This window comes from Chrysochloris asiatica, unplaced genomic scaffold (assembly GCF_000296735.1).
Source record: "Chrysochloris asiatica unplaced genomic scaffold, ChrAsi1.0 scaffold00199, whole genome shotgun sequence".
Taxonomy (NCBI): domain Eukaryota; kingdom Metazoa; phylum Chordata; class Mammalia; order Afrosoricida; family Chrysochloridae; genus Chrysochloris; species Chrysochloris asiatica.
This window is the reverse complement of record NW_006408717.1, coordinates 4,171,413-4,179,164: the sequence shown is the minus strand read 5'-3', so window position 1 is coordinate 4,179,164 and position 7,752 is coordinate 4,171,413.

Below are 7,752 nucleotides of genomic sequence, written 5' to 3'. Positions count from 1 at the left end.
ATTATTGTTCATGGATATCAAACATAACTGAATAATCAAATAAGGAGCAGTTCTGACATTCATCCCAGGTGGCTATCGCTTGTTCCTCAGAAAGATTTGTTCCCAGGACTCCACTCACTGCCAATACAGTGGAGGCATTAAGAGAGGCATTGTAAAAGAAACCATTTTCTCAGCAGCTACAATTACTGGAGTTAGAAGCATAGAATGAACAATATTAGGACCAAAGAAAATTATACAGAGGTAGCCAACCAGTTAGTTCGCAAAAACCAATGAACCCAGGACGTCAGGAGGTCACTTCCTTTGGCCCTCAGGGTCCATGGCTCGCTGTCCTGAGGAAGGCCTCCGAATTGGATTTTCGTCCATGTCACAGGGCCACTGATCAACCCAGGGTCTGCGTATGCTGACGCCAGCATTCGCGTACCTCCAGAAGGAGGAGTGGTACTTCCAGTTCCCAAACCAAGATAGAATAGAAGCAAAGCAGGATGGGGTTACCACTGACTGCTAGGTTGGTGAGGTTGGGAACTGGACACACCCTGGTTACCAAGAGAGCACAAAACAATGGAAAACTGCCTCCCCACCTTTTGCCACCAACCTCCAGTCATGTCCTGTGCCTGCATGCCACTGTATCAACACTTGCTCACAAAAGCTCAAGATGGTACTGCCACTTCATGCCAGCCGACAGTCCACAATTTTCCTTCTCTCTTGTTATTCCTGCACCACTTCCTCTGCCTGTCGGCACTCAATCCACCTCTCTTTCCTATCCTCTGAAGCTCACAGTTCTAGGAACACCATCTGTATCTGTTTCATTTGGTTTCCCATGTCTTTGTTGTAGATGATCTGCTCAGTGCATCTGCCTACTCATTCATCTCACCCCATAAGCTAGCTCCCTTTTGCTTTAGATGAATTCCAAAGCTTGTTATTTTCATAACCCAGGGGTCACTTTGACCCACCTGCTCATTGTGGGTTTTCAGTTTGGGCAATGCCACTTATTCACAGCTCATTTACAAAACTTAGGTTATTTACATATCCCCAGACGTATCAATTTTGAATTTAATAAACCATGTACTGCCTAAAGAACAAACAAATCAGTCTTATAAGAAATATAAACAAAATGTTCCTGAGCAGTGACGATAACAAAGCTGGCTTGCTTACTTTAAACATGCTATCAGGAAATACCAGTCATTAGAAAATGACAACATATTTGGCAAACTAGAGGGTCCGTGAAAATTAGGGAAACCCTTAATACTGTAGATTGACACAGAAGCCACAACAATCAGCTTAAGAATTTCAGCAATTTTGAGGATGGTAGGGGATTGAGCAGGATTTGTTTTGTTATACACAGGTATACATGAGTTAGAGCCAACTCAACGGCAATTAACAACAACAACACACTTATGAATACTACTGTCCTTTACTAGCTCACATCATTAATTTCATTCATAACTGCAGAATGCTAACTCTTGTCATCTACAATTTTAGCATGAAAATTTGACACAGAAAACCCTAACCATATATTCAGGAGCACTGTCATAATAAGGTCAGGAGAGTTGTTCTTTTGCATCCAAAGGAATTAGAAGATTTATGGACTTTCAGTGAAATTTTTCCTGACTCTTGGTGACTAGACAGAAACAAGGAAGATTTATTTTCTGACTGATTCACATATAAGCCCAGTCAACTGCAACCCAACTAATTAGAAAGGTCAGTGATACCTTTTGAGCAAAACTGAGAAATAGTCCTGAGCCAAACTAAAAATGTACTTATTACTGATGACTCTGCCACACTGAAGCAGTGGGTGGACTAAGAATAATGCTCATGCCTAGTGGAGAACATTTGTGAGAAAAAAAACTTAAAGCAAAAGAATGAATACTATTGCTGCAGAGCTTACCATCAGCCAGTTTTGTGCAAAATTGATAATGTAGAGTAGTTGATACCATGCTTCATAGTGCCCATAAAGGGGATAGCTGCATTATGAGTAAAGGGAAACTATTAGACTGAAAAAGGAAGGATGACGTACAAAATATTCTCAGCTAAAAGACAGAATTCATTGAACATACAAAAATGGCAAAATGCTACATAACTCCTTCCTCTAATATAATGAATGGTGCCATATTCTTAAACATGTGCTATATTTCAGTCACAATGTTGTTATTGTTGTTGTTAAGTGCCATTGAGTCAGTTCTGAGTCATAGCAATAGGGTTTCCAAGGAGGGGCTTGTAGGTTTGAACCGCCAACGATGTTAGGCGATTTTTTTTTTTATTATTATTCTGGAAAGAATATACTATTGTCTTCCTTTTTAATTGAGAAAGCAGAGGTTCAAAGAATGTGAATATGTTCAAGCTTACCACATCAGGGAGTGGAAAAGCTGGAACTCAAACCAATGTTTGTCTGAATTCAAAATCCATTCTCTATATACCAATTGCATGCCCAAAGTATTCAGGTAATTATCTTTGATGTAAGATAAGTATAACTAACTATACCATTTTTACTTCCATTCCACTTTTTTTATCAAAACTAAATAATAATGCTAGTTAATATTAATATTGAAGAGTCCCAATGGTCACGCAATCAGCTGCTAACTGAAACATCAGTGGTTCAAACCCACTAGCCAGTCCACAAGAGAACGATGTGGCAAGATGCATCCATAAATATTACAGCCTTGGAATTTCTTTGGGGCAGGTCTACTTTGACCTATAGTGTTGCTATAAGTCTGAATCAACTCCATGGTACATAATAACAACACTACAGTAGATTATAACTAAAGCTTATTCACTGAGGGTTTCCTTAAGAGCTAAAATGGGTGTCTAAAATGTTTCAACCTCTTTATTGTAGAGAATTTAAAGTGACTGGAATAAATGATGAAGTAAAAAAGTTAAACAGAAAAATTTAAAGAGTAAATTGAGAAGACAAAGCATTATGATTAAATGTTAGACCAGGCATTAGAAAACCAAAAGGGAAGAACATGCTTGGCATTTCTTAAGCAGAAATAACTGAAGGGGCAGGGGAAATGCAAGTCTTGAGTTGAAATATTGAAGGAGTCTATGGGCAACATGGAGCCCTGGTGTGGCACTGTAGGATAAAACACAGCAACATTAGTTTGAACCACAAGGTCCGTGGTTCAAACATACCAGCCACTCCTTGGAAACTCCATACAGGGTCGCTATGAGTCTGAGCCTACTCAATGGCACTTAACAACAACAGCAATGGGCAAAATATTGAATGATGCAGGAAGTTCCAAAAGAAGATGAGAGGAATACACAAAGTCACTATACCAAAAATCATTGGTCAGCATTTCAACCATTTCAGGAGGTAGTAGATGATCAAGAAAGCTGCACTGAAGGGACTGACAAAACACAAGGCTCCAGGAATTGACTGAATACCAACTGATAGATTTCATAAAATTAATGCAACTCTGGAGATGTTCACTTGTCTGTGCAAAGAAATTTGGAAAACAGTTACTGGCCAACTGCCTGGAAGAGATCCATATCTGTGCCCATTCCAAAGAGAGGTGAACCATCACAATGCAGAAATCATCAAACAATATCATTAATAACACATGCAAATAAAATATTGCTCAATATAATTCAAAAACAGTTGCAGCAGTACATTGACATGGAGCTGCCAGAAATTCAAGCCAGATTCCAAAGAGGACATAGAATGAGAGATGACATCAGATGGATCTTGGCTAAAACCAGAGAAAACCAGTAAGATGTTTACATGTGTTTTATTGATCATGCCAAAACATTTGATTGTGTGGATCATAACAAACTAAGGATAACACTGTGAAGAATGGAAATTCCAGAACACTTAATTGTACTTATGAGGAACGTGTACATAGAACAGGAGGTAGTCATTCAAATAGAACAAAAGGATACTGAGTGGTTTAAAATTAGAAAAGGTGTGCATTAGAGTTGTATATTTTCACCATACTTATTCAATCTCTATGCTGATCAAATAAACAAAGAAGCTGGGCAATATGAAGAAGAACATGGCCTCAGGAATGGAGGAAGGTTAATTAACACTTTGTGATAGATAGATGATACTACCTTGCTTACAGAAAGCTAAGAAGACTTGAAAACCACAACCCTCAGTATGGATTGCACTTCAATGTAAAGAAAACAAAAATCCTCACAACTGGACTAATAAACAACATTCATATGAAAAACAGAGAAATGATTGAAGTTCTCAAAGATTTCGTTTTACTTGTACCTACAATCAATGCCCATGGAAGCAGTCATCAAGAACTCAAACGACATACTGCATTTGGCAAACCTGCTGAAAAAGATGTCTTTAAAGTGTTAAAGAGCAAAGATATTACTTTGAGGACTAAGGTGTGCCTGACCAAAGCCATGTGTTTGGTTATGTAGCACTGCTATCACAGAAAGTTATTTTCTCACAGTTTAGGAGGCTAGAAGTCCAAAGTCATAGTGCTAGCTCTAGAGGAAGACTCCCTCTCTTTTTTGGCTCTGAAGAAAATGTCCTTGTCCCCTCTCAACATCTGTAGGCAGGCCCAGCATTCTTTGGAGATATCCAGGTGTCTTGGCATCCATCTTTCCCTGCATCCAAAGGACTTACTGTACTCCTTACTCTTCTTTCTTGATAATAGTAGGTGACCCGTTTCTCTGCTCCCCTCTCTCTCTCTATTTCTTGTAAGATAAACGGTGCTGGATGCCATATCCTTGGGAATCTCCCTTACATAGGATCAGGGTCTTAATGGGAGTAAGGGTGGTGTGTTGTGGCTGTTGAGTGCCATCAAATTTGTTCTGACTCATATCAACCCTGCATAGGGTTTCCAAGGAGCAGCTGGTGAGTTTGAACCCCTGACCTTGTGATTTTAAACTGACCTGTGTGGTAGAGCTCTTGTTGTTGTTGTTGTTGTTGTTATGTACTGTGGAGTCAGTTCCGACTCATAGTTACCCTGTACAGGATTTTATCTACCCATAATCCTTGTATTAGTTTGTCACATCAGATCACACCATGGGATATCATCACATAAGTATCAAACCACTGAGAATCAGGGCACAATCAAGTTAACACGTATTTTGGGAATGAGAACAATTAAACACATGATATGATAGTATTTTCAATTGTCTCACGTGCATGTGAAAGCTGGACCACAAATAAAGAACACCCAATAAGAATTGATACATTTTAATTATAATGCATTAAATATTGTATATACTATGGACTGTCAGAAAAAGAGACAAATCTGTCTTGGAAGAAGTACAACGAGAATGCTTATTAGAAGTGAGGATGGCAATGCTTCATCTCACATACTTTAGACATATTATTAGGTGGGACCAGTCCCTGGAAAAGGACATCATTTTTGGTAAAATAGAGGGCCAGCAAAAGAAAGGAAGACCCTTAACAAGATGGATTGACCCTCATTGTTGCTGCAACAGTGATCTTAAACATAGCAATGATTGTGAGGATAGTACAGAACCAGGCAGTATTTCATTCTGTTGTACATATGGTCACTGCAAGTCGCAACTAACTAATTGGTACCTAACAACATAACTAAAGCACTAGAACAGTGTCTGGTGCATGGTTTGATTTTTGTTTTCTTAACTATACAAAGCTTGAATTTGTAATATAAGTACAGAGACATGAATCTGTTTGTCCTACTATGTTATCCAAGCAGATAAGTGAGGGTTTCAAAAAGATTGTGGAAAAATTCCATTATCATTCAATTCCATTTTTGAAGTCACCTCCTATGTGAAATTTGATTTTATTAAATTGCATTCCAATGCAAGGACTAAAGGTACACGCAGAGCCTCAGCACATTTATTTATGTGAGAGAACTTGATGAAAAAAAAAAAAAAAAGATATTCTCTAGAACATATCAAGATTTGAGAACAACAGGAAATTATATCACCTGGGAGGTCAGAATATTTTATGAAGTCTTTTGCTACTGATGTTATTTTTTTGTCTATAAAAGAAAGCTCTAGGGTAAAAAAATATTCAACCCCTTTGAGCTTCTAACTGAAAATTCTGCTTTTATTCCCAATTGGCTCATTTGATACATCCCTAGGGTTAAGTGCATAGAAGTTTCAACTTTAATGTGAGTAGAATTTCTTGTTATGTTTATGAACCAGCAGATTCTTAGATTTTTTAGAAATTTTGCTCTAGGTAACCTGAAGTAGGGCAAAAATCTGAAACTTAACATGTTGTTGTTGTTGTCAAGTGCAGTCGAATAGGTTCTGACCCATAGCGACTCTGTATAGGGTTTCTTAGACTGTAAGTATTCATGGGAGTAGAAAGCCTAATAGTTCTCCTGAGGAGTGGCTGGTGGGCTTGAACTGTCATCCTTGTGGTTCGCAGTCTAGTCTTTATCCTGCAGAAAAACTTAACATATACAGTGAAATTTGTGAGAGCCAGAACTTGATGGAACTGTCTTGTATTTTTACATCTTGCAAGTTTTTTGTCTTTGACAAGGTACAGTCCACTGTTTTTCTACTGCTGTTTATTAATGGAAATTTTTTTGAGTTTTCCTTCTCTGACAAGTTTCTCCCTTATGCAGATTCCTGATTTCACAGATTTTACTGTATCAATTTCTGATTTTATTGTTGCTGTTAAGTGCCGTTGAGTCCTTTTCAATTCATAGTTTCCATAGGGTTTCCAAGGAGTAGCTGGTGGGTTTAAACCGCCAACTTTGCAGTTCAAACAGACCTTGGAATCCAGTGCTTATCCTACAGCACTACACCAGGATTCCTGAGAATCACTAAGATTAGAAGATCCTTTACTTCCTTTGGAATGGTGCCTTCAGGTTCTTGCTGAGTCATACATAGCAGGAATCATCCCATGACTTTTCAGCTAAGGCTAAAATATGTGAGGTGTTCCTCTATTCTGAAACGGCTAGAACATCATCTAAACTGAACCAAATGCACACCTGATAAATCCAAAAGATATAACAGCATGACAGTAGCCTTCAAAAGCAGGATTGTTGATGTTTAGCTCAGATAAATGTGATTCCATTTATCTGCTCAGAGTTGGTCTCAAAAATAAGACTGTGAACTAGCAGATTGCTGTCTGTTATAAATTGAATTGTCTCCTTCCCACACCCCACGCCCCACACCTCACACTCCAGAGTATGGGTTGAAACTCTAACTCCTGTATCTGTAAATATGACTCCTTGAAAATAGGGGCTTTATTATGTTAATGAGGTCATATGTCAATTAGGTAATATATTAATTAGGTTTAGGGTACCTCTACATAATCACTTTTGAATATTAAAAAGAACAGAATAGACACCATGATTTAGACACAGAAGAAATCAGACAGTGGAAACAGGCATCTACAAACCCAGAAATACCAAGGATTGCTGAGACCTACTAGAGAAGAATATTAAAAATACCATGGACTGCTAGAAGAACAAACAAATCTATGTTGGAAGAAGTACAATCAAAATGGTCCTTAGAAGCCTGGATAGCAAGACTTTGTCTCTCATACTTCAAACATATTATCAGGAGGGACCAGTCCCTGGAAAAGGACATCATGCTTGGTAAAGTGGAGGATCACTGAAAAAAGGTAGGACCCCCCGCCCCCCCGAGAGATGGAGTTTAACAATTGTGAGAATGGCACAGGACCAGGCTGTGTTTTGTTCCATTGTGTATAAGGTCTCTATGAGTCGGGCAGGACTCGACAGCACCTACCTAACAACAACAACACTAACTAGAGATTGAAATACACTAGGAAGAACCTCCCCCTAGAGCCACATGCTAAATTTAAACTTCAAGCCTCCTGAACTTTGAAAA